This window comes from Phoenix dactylifera, unplaced genomic scaffold (genome assembly GCF_009389715.1).
Source record: "Phoenix dactylifera cultivar Barhee BC4 unplaced genomic scaffold, palm_55x_up_171113_PBpolish2nd_filt_p 001147F, whole genome shotgun sequence".
Classification (NCBI taxonomy): Eukaryota; Viridiplantae; Streptophyta; class Magnoliopsida; order Arecales; family Arecaceae; genus Phoenix; species Phoenix dactylifera.
The window spans coordinates 12,921-27,409 of NW_024068488.1; the positions used below are offsets into that span (position 1 = coordinate 12,921).

At 38.5% G+C, this 14,489-nt stretch overlaps 1 non-coding gene across 1 annotated transcript; it reads right to left on the reverse strand.

The window, feature by feature from the left end:
• Positions 1-8,011: 8,011 nt before the first annotated feature.
• LOC120108048 lies at positions 8,012-8,118 on the reverse strand. Its single transcript, XR_005509570.1, has one exon. It is a non-coding gene; the product is annotated as a small nucleolar RNA R71 (small nucleolar RNA).
• Between the last annotated feature and the right edge of the window lie 6,371 nt (positions 8,119-14,489).

Here is a 14,489-nt window from a genome sequence, read left to right on the forward strand (position 1 = left end):
ACTTGCAGGCCCATAGGCCGCTTTAAATACCCCTCCGCCCCCGTCGGTCCGCCTCATCCGTCGCCTCTCCTGAGTACTGTTGTACTCTCTCCTTCACCAAACCCTAAACTATCTCCAGATATCTCTCGAATTCTCGACTCCGAGAGACAATGGCAGTCATCGGATCCAAGATTGTCGTTGCTCTCCTAATGGCCGTGCTCGCTGTCGTCTTTCTCGCTGGTGGAGCGACTGTGGCGGACGCTCCCGCCCTGTGCCCCACCTCCGCTGCTGGTTCTGTCGCTCCTCTCGCCATTGCTATCATCGCCTCGTCCATCGCTTCTCCGATCTTTCTGGCATTAAAATCTCCGCCGGTGCTAGGTCAGATCCGTAGATCTCTGCAGCTCGGCGGCTTTTCCAGTTTGGGTTTTGTGATGGACAATGCCTCTCTTGGTCTACATACTTTGTATATGTGGTTATTTGGAGATTTTGGTTGGTTTTTTCTCACAGCGTTGTTTGAATCACATCTCCTTATTCGTCTTTTGTGGTTCTTTGTGGTTAGATCTAAAACCTTAAGCTCACTTTTGGAGCACTTTTTCCTTGTTCAATGGGTCAGCCCCTCCAGTCCTATCAGCTGTCCCCGCCCCTGTTGTCATTCTAAGCTACAGTGACAGCGGGAGATGCTTTTGGGATGGATGCTCGCTTTATGAGGGATGTTGGTGGGGTGGGTTGGCACTGTTTGGGATTAAGGAAAGGGCTGTGAGGTTTGTATGTGGAGGAATCATGGCCAAATGATGCAATCCTAAGTCTCTCTGGGGCTCCCGCGTCTCTGCTCTCTGTGGCCCTTCAAGGTCCTAGACCGTAATGCTGCCTGTCTCCATGGAGTGCTACAGACAAAAAAAAAAGAGACCCAAACTTTTGGAAGGGGGATTAATCCATGGTCTTGGCCTTGGTAGGCCTCAAGGGTTCGGCTTAGGTGTTCTAGTACCAGAGAATAGAGATGCAAGAATGGTATACCAAAATGAAATCAGCTAATAGGCATAGCTTTTGTTTTGAGGTCACTGCAGTTATCTGCTATATAGTCCCTTTTGGAAGGATGCATACATCTGGGATTGGGTCTCTTAGAGATTCTGTAGATTTGCTACTTCCACCACGTAGATCTATATTGTTTGCTGTTCTTTTGGTCTACTTTAGCTTTGACTCTCAATAGATTTGGTGTTTGTAATGAATGATCTGGTACTTTAATGCTACATTATTGGTATGCATGATCTGAACCCAACCCGGACTAGACCTGAGAGTCCGGGTTAGATATAGACTCGACCCGATTCGAATGACCCGTTAGGTCAAAAATTGTAGCTCTGGATCCGATCCTACCCGATCCGATTTTCAATGGGATCGGATCTAAGTCCAAAACTAGAACCCGAATAAAAAACCGAGCCGGGTCGACCCGACACGGTTTGCACCCCTAGGCAAAAGCTGTTGTTGGTCGCACTACCATTAAAGTTTCCTTAGCAGGAGGTGGGGCTTCTAAGTAAAAAAAAGTCACATGGGAGGTTGAAAAGATTGCTGATGAAAGAACCCCAGATTCCCTACCTATCAAGGGTCTGCTGGTGGTCTCTGTGGATCTCTTGGTGGCCTTCGTCTGGATGTACTCTGATCCTTAGAGGTGCATTCTTCCACACGCTTGCAGCCCTCAGGCATCCACAGAATACGGATGATGATTTCCTCCATGCCTAGTTAATAGTCACAGTGAGGAGAAACATGAAATCCACATCAATGAAGCACACTTCAGTAATGCAGGCGATTCGAAACTACTTTCCATATGAAAAGTGCCTTGTCTTGCGTAAGTATCGACCCGAGCAACCTCTCTGGTCAAGGATGTCACTATCCTGTAGAAGTCCTTTGTGTCTACTCGAGCATCAGGGCACACCCCAATAGTTTGATGGACAAAGTTATCATTCCACCTCCTCTCTCCTACAAACAAGTTTTTTAGAAGAAAGTTTTGCAGGGTGCATGTAGGAAGGTGATTAAGTGGTGGGAGAGGGATCCATAGATCATCAAAGACATTGATAGAGTTCCCTATCTCCTATGGTCATGTAAGATTGGAAAGTAAGGCAAGGGTGAATGAGCAAATAGCTTTCCAAACAGGAGGAAGGGAGTGGTGAGGGGAGGGGGGAGATGTGCTTTGTCATCGAGGCCAAATCTTTGGTTGTTCAGGGGGAATACCTAGGCCACAATGCTGATCAGTTGGCGGTGAAGAGTGAAAGTTTGTGCTGTGAGAAAAGTGAGACTTTGTGCTGTGAGAAAAGTGATGAGTAACTGATAATAAGCACAAACAAGTTAACTAATTATCAAATCAAATATAATAAAACTAATGAAAGCAGAAGGAAAGAGAGAGAGAAATCAGTCGCATAGGAAGCACACGCAGGATTATAGTTATAGATGTTCGGAGCCAAATCCAGCTCCTATATCCTCTCCCCATGGAAACCTCCTTGAGAATTCAATCCATTATCCATAATCTAAAAATTACATGGGTTTCTATTAGTCTACCACTAACAGTACCATCTAGAGGTTCATCATTCCATTCTGCTGGGTTGCCACTACATGCTGCTAGGTGTCACTGGTGGATGGTGAGACTCAAAGGCATTCACTTGGTGATCAGTGAACCCGAATGAGAAGAGTTGGAATTGGTTCAACTCGTTGAAAGGAGTTTCAATGATATTGTGATAGGGATCACAATATATCTCACCACCAAACAAAATAGAACCTATGGGGTCACACACAATAGAGGATCTGATTGATCTAATGGTTGGATATTTGGAATATAATAGTTTGTAATTGTCAATTTGATTGATAATTAATTTAACCCACTAAGAGTTAGTAAGTTGAAGAAGAAATTAATTGCAATTTGATTGAATCAATTGGACTTAATTAATTAGGCTCGATTTTATATGATAAGGTTCAAGAGTCTTACTTGGAGTAGGACACTTAGAGTTCTAATTGGATTAGGACTTCAAATTATTAGAGTCCTACTTAGGGTAGGATTCCTAAAGTTCTAATTGGATTAGGACTAAAATTATATAACTCCTAATTAGATTAGGACTCCTAGAGTCCTAATTAATTATTGGTCTAATAGATGAAGATGACTTCTAATTAGATTAGGATTGAAGAGTTCAATTGAGTCATGATCCAATTGGATCCTAATTAAATTAGGACTAATATGGATAAGGATTGGATTCACCTAATCCTCCTTAGAGGAGGATTTCAGCATCCAATCAAAGGAGGCCCCACACCCCATTTGATTTAATCAAGTGGGGCGTGCTCCCAGGATCCACGTCCCGGGTGTCCGGGACGCGAGCCCCCCGTTGGGGCGTGGCTCCTCCTAATTTTAAGGAGGAGGCCACGCCTAGGGCATCTAGATGAAAAGAAATAAAAAGGGGGGCAGCCCCCCTTGGGATTGAGACTCTTCTTTTCATGATGGCGACCTCTCTCCTTCTTCCTTCTTCCATCCGCAAGGGCCAAAGAAAGGGGGCAGCAAGCATGGTTCTCCTTCTTTCTCCTCTTCATTAGCCGCATGGAAGAAAACATAGAGAGGAAGGTGCTCCTCTCTTCCCTTCTTCCTCCATGAAAAGAAAAGGAAGAAAGTGTTTCTCCCTTCTCCTTCTTTCTCCTCTTGAAAGCAATCAACAGTTGATTGCTTGGAGGAGTTCCAACCATCAAAGAGGGATCTCTGCAAGGAAGCTAGCACCCCGGTGAGATCACGACCTTGATCGAGCAAAATCTTTGTGTGGATACCCGTAGAAGCTGAACGCATTTGCGGCTTCAAATGAACCTACCAACAAATCCACGATCATCAGTTTGCGGCGTTAATCTACCCGCACAAGGTGAAGATTTGATCTTTACAAGTTTTGTAGATCTGAAAAATAATCAAGCAATTAATTTTAATCCTTTCCTTTAGATTTCATGATCTTCTGAGTTAGAGAACTCAGATTTTTTTTTAAAATCTACGTTCCTCGGGACGTTCATGAGATGAACGACCCCGCACGCGTCTTTCCGTTGCGATCGTCGCAACGCGTGCGGAGGTAACCCGACAGTGGTATTAGAGCCGCATTTTTGGGATTAAGATTAACATTAATAGGCTTGATTAGGATTTTATTAGATCTGAATTTTAATAGTCATGCTTGCTGAAATTTTCTGCGTGCTGAAATTTCAGATTTTAGAAATTTTAGCATGCTGATTTTTATTCTTATGATCTTGCATGTTGCTTTTAAATTACAATGAGATTGAAACAATTAAAAATCATGTCTTGTATGATCAGAGATTTAGTTGGTAGCATGATTAAAATTAAAATTATCGGATCTGAAATCGTATGCATGAGATGCATGTGATAAGAATCAATCATTGATTCATGATCATAAAAATATATTTTTCTGTTTATGCCCATGCTTAAAAGGAAAATTATATATGCATGAGATGAATAAGATATGATCAAATCATGGATTCATGATAATTAAAGGATAATATTATTTAGGCCAATGCTTAAAAGAAAATTCTATATGCATGATATATATATATATATATATATATATATGTTAAGCAATCTTTACATGGGATGTAAATAAAAACCCAAATAAGTTAGGTCATTTTACATAAGATGTAAACCTAAACTAATATGTCATTTACATAAGTTATAAACACATAACATATGAAAGGGTTTCATATTCACATAGGATGTAAACCTAAACAAATATGTCATTTATATAAGATGCAAATGCATAACATATGAAAGGAGTTTCATATTTACATAAGATGTAAACCCTAATCGAAACCTAAATCGATTAAAACCTCCTCAATCAATCGAGAGTGAATGAAACATTGAGCTAGCCATATTTGATTAATTGATCTAATTGGTGTCTAGGAAAGCATTAAAGGTGGTTACTTAATTAGGACCTTACTCTCTGAGTAAGGTGATGAGAGTACAAAAGTATAATTTTCATACTATCATAATTAATATTAGAGCTAATCTTTATTAATAAAATTGATTAATTAATGTTTTATTTGTGTCTGAGTGCAAGTAATTCAAAAGACCCAATAACGCTGGGTTTGAACCCAATGTTCGGCAGTTCGAGGTCAACAAATTTCCCAACAGCTACCAAATCATCCGCATTCAATATCCCAGCATCCAATTTCGGCCATCTGAATCAATCCAACCATCTCATTCCCCATCCGTTTGAAGCGTCCCAAGCCGTTCGCATGGCATCTCACGACCTCCACCCCGTGTCTCATCCGCTCCCAAACTGGCTCTTTCTTGCATCCCACCTCAGCAACTCCCCAACGAACAGAGCACGCGTGAGGAGCTTCCCAGTGGCTTCCAACGAACAGCAACACTTCAATCTCAGCTTCCCAACCGACAGTGGACCTCCCAGCACATGCAAACCGGCTCTTCAATTCCAAGCCGCATTCAACATCCGATCGTTTCATCTTCAAATTTCCTTCCCAGCAAACAAATTCTCATCCGAAGAGTCCCAAGCATTCAAATCCACGCCTCATCCGCTCCCAGCAGCGTTCCAGCTTCTCCAATCCGGTGAAGTGTCTATAAAAGGAGGCCATTCGGAAAGAAGAAGAAAAGGGGGAGAGGCCAGATCCATCCAAGTCCGAGCGAGAGAGGGAGAGAGGAGAAGAGGACAGCCGGCCGTGCGCCATCGGGTGGAGGAGAACCAGCCATCGGAAGAAGAAGAGGTTAGCAGCCGACGGGAGAGAGGAGAAGAGGACAGCCGGCCGTGCGACAAAGGAGGAAGAGGCCAAGGGAGGATCTACCAGCGAGCATCTCCTCTTCCGATCAATCCTCTCAGCCGGGCAAGAGAAGAGGAGAGCCCACGGGAGAAGAAGAAAGGAAACAGAGTACTCTGTTTCCTAATCGAAAAAAAAGGGGTTTATGTTTATTTTATTTATTTTATGTTAATCCCTTTTATAAAATTGCTTGCATCTCATATGGATAGCTAAATATCTTTTAGCTAAGGCTAAGGAAAAGCCTAGCATTTTCTTCATGTATTTCATTTAATCATCAATGAGATTTTAATGTTATTGATTTGATTTATGGTGCAGTAAATTTAAAGAAATTATTTCAAACTTATATATTTTCTTTGATTTGTTATTTCCCCCGGGTATAACAGATGCTTAGAAATCCCTGTAGTTTAAAATAGAATTACTGTAATGCTGCCCATAAGACTAAATCTATTTTATTATGATTAATAGGTGATTTTAAGAAAAGCATGATGAAGTGCTAGGCTGAATCCTAATGCCTTAGTTATATTTTTGTCAATCTGAATATTATTTAGCCTTTAGTTTTTGTTCACTGTCAAATTCCTGTGGATTCGATCTCGGACTCACCGAGAATATTACTTTGCTACACCCTATACTTGGGGTATCCTACGTTTAATTTTCCTTTTTAAAAGAGCAAGATTAAAATCGTAGCAAGTTTTTTGCGCCGTTGCCGGGGATTTGCAACGTGCGAACGAGAACAAGGCTGCACATTTCAATTTTTAATTTCTGTTTCTTCAATTTTTCTTTATTTTTAACACAGCTAAAATTTCAAATCTTTACAGATTCAAGGACGACACAAAGCAGGACTAGTAACGAGGAAGATCAAGATCAAATTTTTGGATTCCCGGAGTGAACGAACTCCAGCCGTGAGTATTTAAATTAATTTTTTTATTTTGTTCATACTAGTCCTATTTTTTCTAGATTAGAATTTTACTCTTGTTTAAAAAAAAATTATTAAAAAAAAATTTATTAATTAAAATAATGAAATAATAAAAAATAAATAAATAAAAAGAAAAAAAATTTAGTTAGTTTGCTTGATCAACTTTTCAAATGCAATTTAATGTCATGACATAAAATGTTAAAAATCTTCTTGATTGTTGCATATAGTATAAAGCATTTGCATAAAATAATCTAAGGGCTGAACCCATTAAAAGGATAAGGTCGGGATTTCATCACTCGTCCTTAGCCCAAAAATCATCTCAGTGCATAAAAATCCTAATCCTAATTAAAATCAACTAGACGTTGGCCCCTAAGGATATTCGAGCTCAATAGGACGAAGACCACTGAAAGTTGCACTAATTTCGCTCTATGACCCCGGTCGATGTCTAGACAAGCTTTGTCCCTTTAAGTGATTAAAGGGAGACAGTTTCTGTTCGAGGAAAGTGGATTTTAAGTGGGACCTTTGCTACATGCATCGTGACCCCTCCACTTACCTGGGAGCTTACCTGGTCGACTAGGTTATTAGACCGGATTGGAGGCTTAAGTGTACTCTTCAAACCAGTTAGGAGCTGTCTAGAAATTTTTAGAAAAACATTAGAAATAAGGGTGCTATGCTTTGATACTGTTTGATTGTGAATAATTTTAGTAGCAGGGTGTCAATATTCATAGCTTTAGGTAATATTCATACTCATCCAAAACTCTAAATATATATATATATACAAAATAAATAATTAATTAATAATAATAATAATTAAAAAAAAAAGTCGGCTGGTTAATTGGTCAGTATATGCGGTTGTGGCAAAGGGATAAAACGAAAAGATTATTCCGAGTTGAATCAAGGGATAAAAGTTCAAATAATCAAATGGAAGATAATGGTAGTAATCAGGGAGATAATGAATTTCAAGATGACTTACCTATTAGAACGCTTCGTGATTATCTACAACCCACTAGGATCAGTACCCCATCCTGTATGGTCATTCCTACTGCTGCGGGAGCTTTTGACATGAAACCAGGAATAATCCAATTACTCCCAAAGTTTCATGGACTTGACTCCGAAAGTCCCTACTTGCACCTAAAAGAATTTGATGAAGTGTGTTCAACACTTCAATTTAATAATATCAATGAAGAGGTATTGAAGCTTAAGTTATTTTCTTTTTCTTTAAAGGAAAAAGCTAAGTCATGGTTACATTCTTTAAGACCTAGGACCATAGCTACCTGGCAAGAGATGACAAGGGAATTTTTAAAGAAATTCTTTCCAACACATAAAACAAACACACTTAGAAGAAATATCATGAACTTCGCACAAAAAGATGGAGAAACATTTTTTCAGTGTTGGGAAAGATTTAAGGACCTTCTGCTTGCTTGCCCACATCATGGATATGAAATTTGGAGGGTCATTAGTTTCTTTTATGATGGTTTGTCCTCCAATATGAGACAATTCGTGGAAATGATGTGTAATGGTGAATTTATGAATAAGGAACCAGAGGAAGCCTGGGACTATTTTGATCTGTTGGCAGAAAATGCACAGGCTTGGGATACAATAGATAAGAACGAGAAACCTCAAAAATCGACTAATACTAAAGGAGGAATGTATCATGTTAAAGAAGAAAATGATGTAAATTTAAAGATTGCTAATCTAACTAGGAAGGTTGAAGCCATTGAATTAAGCAGAGCCCATACAGGAAAGGCACCTACTATAGATGAAAGTATATGTGAAATCTGTGAGAGTAATGCACACTTAACCAAGGATTGTCCTACAATCCCCGCCTTCCAAGAAGTGTTGCATGATCAAGCGAATTTCACAAATGCTTATAAGAGACCATTTCCTGAAACATATAATCCTAACTGGCGAAACCATCCTAACTTTAGTTGGAGACATGGACCCACTGCCAATGAATCTCAAGGGAATTCCATACCCTATGTGCCACCCCATAAGAGATCTCTTGAGGATACTTTGCAGGCATTCATGCAAGGGCAGACCCAGATAAATCAGAATACCATGCAGTCACTTCAAGAACTTAAAAATTCTGTAGGTAGAATTGAGGCTCAACTCAATGTTAGGGAAAAAGGGACATTTCCAGCCCAACCTCAATCTAACCCAAAGGGTCAACATGAAGTCCATGAAGCAAGTTCATCCCAACCTAAATTTGAACAAGTTAAGTCTGTCACAACTCTTCGGAGCGGAAAAATAATTAACAAAGAAATTCCAACGAAGGATGACAGACCTGAAATCCATTGAGAAAAGGGATGAAAATAATACTGAACAAGATGATCCAATACCTCATCATAAAATAGTTGCTCCATTCCCTCAGCGCTTGCTTGCAGCTAAAAAAGGAGTACCTGATCAAGAAATTTTGGATATCTTTAAACAAGTAAAGATTAACATTCCTCTATTAGATGCCATTAAGCAGATCCCATCTTATGCCAAATTTTTAAAAGATCTTTGTACCATAAAGCGAAAGCTTTACGTACAAAAGAAAGCTTTTCTAATTGAACAGGTGAGTGCTATTCTCAAACACAACACCCCACCTAAATATAAAGATCCTGGTTGTCCTACCATATCTTGCATCATAGGAAACTTCAGGATACAACGAGCCCTCCTGGATTTAGGTGCTAGTGTTAACTTACTGCCCTATTCAGTTTATGAACAATTAGGACTTGGTGAACTAAAACCCACCAAGGTTACTCTCCAACTTGCTGATCGATCTATAAAGATACCAAGAGGAGTAGTCGAGGATGTACTTGTCCAAATTGATAAATTCTATTTTCCAGTCGACTTCATAGTATTAGATACCCAGCCTGTCATGAATTGTACCACTCCAATACCTGTCATCTTGGGACGCCCATTTCTAGCTACTTCCAATGCTTTGATTAACTGTCGAAATGGAATAATGAAAATGTCATTCGGGAATATGACTATAGATTTTAATATATTTAACATTTGTAAACAACCCGATAATGATAACGAAAATGATGAAATTCATGGAGTTAATTTGATCGACTCCATTGTAGAGGATGCTTTTGTCCCATCTCTTTCTTCTGATCCTTTAGAAACATGCCTAACTCATTTCGGAAATACAGATATCAACCAAAACTTTAGAGAAATCAGTGCTATATTAGATTCAGCTCCTTTGTTGGATACAGATAGGTGGAAATCTCGTTTTGAAGAATTGCCCACACGCAACAATAGTCCTCTACCATCTAGTGTTCAAGCACCTAAACTTGAGCTAAAACCTTTGCCATCTGAGCTCAAGTACGCATACCTTGGTCAAGAAGAGACTTTTCCTATGATCATATCATCCCAACTCGAACAAAATCAGGAATTAAAATTGTTAGAAATTCTCAAGGAACATAAGGGAGCAATAGGGTGGACAATTGCTGATATCAAGGGAATTAGTCCCTCAATTTGCACTCATAGAATTCATTTAGAAGCTGATGCCAAACCTTCTTGTCAACCTCAACGTCGATTAAACCCAAACATGAAGGATGTGGTTAGAGCAGAAGTTCTCAAACTTCTAGATGCGGGTATGATCTACCCAATTTCAGATAGTAAATGGGTAAGTCCAACCCAAGTGGTCCCGAAAAAATCTGGTGTTACTGTAGTCAAAAATACCAACAATGAATTAGTTCCAACTAGGGTCCCCACTAGTTGGCGTGTATGCATTGACTATAGAAAACTTAATTCTGTCACAAGGAAGGATCACTTTCCTCTACCTTTTATTGATCAAATCTTAGAAAGGTTGGCAGGTCATAAATATTATTGCTTCCTAGATGGCTATTCAGGTTACAACCAAATTGTAATTGATCCTGAAGATCAGGAAAAGACCACTTTTACATGTCCTTTTGGCACATTTGCTTACAAGAGAATGCCTTTTGGATTATGTAATGCTCCTGCAACCTTCCAAAGATGCATGCTCAGTATTTTCTCCGACATGGTTGAGCGCTTTTTGGAAGTCTTCATGGATGATTTTTCGGTTTTTGGCTCTTCTTTTGAAAACTGTGTGGACCATTTAAGACTAGTCTTAATTCGGTGTGAGGAGAAGAATCTAATCTTAAACTGGAAGAAGTGTCATTTCATGGTAACTAGGGGAATTGTTCTCGGGCATGTCATTTCATCTGAAGGAATTGAAGTAGACAAGGCTAAAATTGACTTAATTGCTAACTTACCCAACCCAAAAACTATCAAAGATATACGCTCATTTTTGGGTCATGCAGGATTTTATAGGAGATTCATTAAAGATTTTAGCTCAATATCTAAACCCTTATGTAATCTCCTTCAAAAGGAAACCCAATTTGTGTGGTCTGAAGAATGTCAAAAATCTTTTGATAAACTTAAAAGCTTACTGACCTCTCTTCCCATTATGCAACCACCCGACTGGTCGCTTCCTTTTGAAATTATGTGTGATGCTAGTGAATATGCAGTTAGGGTAGTTCTAGGGCAAAGAAAAGAAAGAAAGCCTTATGTTATTTACTATGCAAGTAAGACTTTAAATAGTGCACAAAAGAATTACACCACTACGGAAAAGGAACTACTCTCCGTAGTATTTGCACTAGACAAATTTAGGTCTTACTTGATTGGATCCAAAATCATTATCTACACTGACCACGCTGCCCTTAAGTACCTTCTTTCAAAAAAGGATGCTAAGGCGCGTTTGCTTAGGTGGATCCTTCTGCTCCAAGAATTTTTTCTAGAAATAAGAGATAAAAAGGGGGTAGAGAATGTAGTAGCTGATCACTTGTCCCGTCTGACTCTTTCAGATTCCTTAGACAATTCACCCATAAAAGACACTTTCCCTGATGAGCAACTGTTTGAGATCACATCTTCACCCTGGTTTGCAGACATTGCAAATTTTTTAGTCACATGTGAACTACCAAGTCATTGGAATAAACAAGACAAAAGAAAATTTTTGACTGAAATAAAAAATTTTTTCTGGGATGATCCTTATCTTTTCAAATACTGCCCAGACCAAATTATTAGGAGATATGTACCTAATGATGAATTTATTAGTGTCATTTTCTTTTGTCATTCTGAAGCTTGCGGTGGTCATTTCTCTGCTAAGAAAACGGCTGCAAAAATTTTACAGTGCGGTTTCTATTGGCCCACCTTGTTCAAAGATTTCCATAACTTTTGCAAAGCTTGTGAGCGTTGTCAAAAGTTAGGTGGGATAACTCGTAGGAATATGATGCCCCTCAACCCAATTTTAATTATCGAAATATTTGATTGTTGGGGAATAGATTTTATGGGTCCATTTCTTCCTTCATTCGGAAATTTGTACATCTTAGTAGCTGTAGATTATGTCTCCAAATGGATTGAGGCAATTCCTTGCAAACATAATGACCACAAAACTGTTCTAAAATTTTTAAAGAAAAACATTCTTTCCAGATTTGGAACGCCTCGAGCCATCATCAGTGATGGGGGTTCACACTTCTGTAATAAGCCTTTTGAGGCTTTAATGCGAAAATATGGGATCACCCATAAAGTCGCCAATCGATCAATTAAGAATATTTTGGAAAAAACGGTTAACCCAAATCGCAAAGACTGGTCTTTGCGTCTAACTGATGCACTTTGGGCTTATCGTACTGCTTTTAAAAGTCCAATTGGTATGTCTCCGTACCATTTTATTTTTGGCAAACCGTGTCACTTGCCTGTGGAATTGGAGCATAGGGCCTACTGGGCTATTAAAAGATTTAATTTTGATATGGATAAGGCTAGTTCACTACGCAAACTTCAACTTAATGAACTAGAAGAAATCAGAAATGAAGCATATGAGAATGCTCGAATTTATAAGAACAAAATGAAAGTCTTTCATGATAGAAATATTATAAGGAAAACATTTGAGCCTTCCCAGAAAGTTCTATTGTATAATTCAAGACTTCATTTATTTCCAGGAAAATTGAGATCTAGGTGGACTGGCCCTTTTATAGTTAAAACTGTTTACCCGTATGGAACCGTTGAGATAGAGAATCCAAACACCGGTAATATTTTTAAAGTAAATGGCCAACGTTTGAAGTTATTTTTGGACAACTTTACCCCGGAGGTTGAATCGACCAATCTGGGAGATCCTGTTTATCAGGATTGATCTCTATATCTGCTAGAGATCCTCTGTTTGTACATAATTTTTCTTTCTTTCATATGGCAATTGGTGAGCAACAACAGTGTGCAGTCATTCTATCAGGTAAATTCTAACCTTCAGCCTTATTATCCTTCATACAATCATTAATGCCATATTTTATGCATTCATGTTGCAACATTGGGGACAATGTTGAAATTAAGTTGGGGGGGAGAGATTACTGTATTTTTCTATATATCATACCAATTGTCATATCTTTCAAAAAAAAAAAAAAATAATAATATATTATATATATATAATATATTATTGTAATAATAATAACAAACATATATTTTGTTTCATTTAATTACCACTTTAATTTTTTTCAAAGAATTAAACATGTGTAGCTATTAAGGCAAGGAGCGCATTATGACTTATCAGAGACCTATTACTAGATCCCCACACAAGTATTCAATGACAATAGAAAAGCCTCAGGAGTTCACTTGTGTTACCTATTTATTTGTTGACCTTATTCGCAAGAGAAGTACGAGTGTCCTTGTCTTAAAGTTCATGTTTTGGTTTTCACATAATGATAGAGCTTGAAATTCCCGGCTAGATCACCTGGGTGCCTTATGTTCTGACCTTGGTTGACCTATAGTCACAATACAGTCACGTTACATAAAAAAAAAAGAAAAAAAAAGAAATAATACAGTTTTTCTTCACTGAGTAACCGGGTCTCTTGCCTACAAAGCAGCGAGTGTTCGCGTAAAAAGGTGAAAATAACTGAAATAAGTGATTAGTCTGGCCTCGTGGCGTAGTCTGGTTCGAGTAATTAAGTCTGAGGGGTGTTTCACCTAATGCCTTGAGCCAACTGGATCAAGAGTCATTGACCCAAAGCTCGTTATATGGACCTTACTAGAGCCTAATGGAGTTGGACTGTTGTAGTCACTGTACATCTTAAAAAAAAAAAAAAAAAAATTTTAAACATGAGTGAGTTAGTTAAACTTAAACCAAGTGACATGTGGATGACTGGTTTGACTCCATTGTTTTAGAACTCTGTGTACCTGGGATGTCTAGTTGGGATTGATAGCTTCATTTTTATATGCGAACCATTCTGGACAAATAACATGTGATATTCGAAAAATTTAGTGGGTCGGGAGCTAACAAATGATAGTTAACACTTGTGAATTTGAGTAATGCACCTAGAACTCAAGGGGTACCTAATTGTGGTGGAAGTATAGGTATTCTGAGACGTCACATTTATATTTGCCTTAAGGGTTGCTATATTTTAAAGTATTTTAATTTGAAAAAAAAAAATGATGTTTGTGGGTAACATCACTGCAAACCCTCACGAGACAACACTCGTCCACTAGGGTAACCTAGGGGTTTAACGGCTTGTTGCACGTGCTAAGTGCAATCGTAATGCTATACGAAAATGAGTATTTATTTTAATTCATGCATATATTAATAAACAATACTTTTGCACCCTTATTTTATCATTTTCACACTAAATTGCTAGAGACTAGCAATAAGTTAGTTGGGAGGTGTGATGAGAGTACAAAAGTATAATTTTCATACTATCATAATTAATATTAGTGCTAATCTTTATTAATAAAATTGATTAATTAATGTTTTATTTGTGTCTGAGTGCAAGTAATTCAAAAGACCCAATAACGCTGGGTTTGAACCAAATGTTCGGCA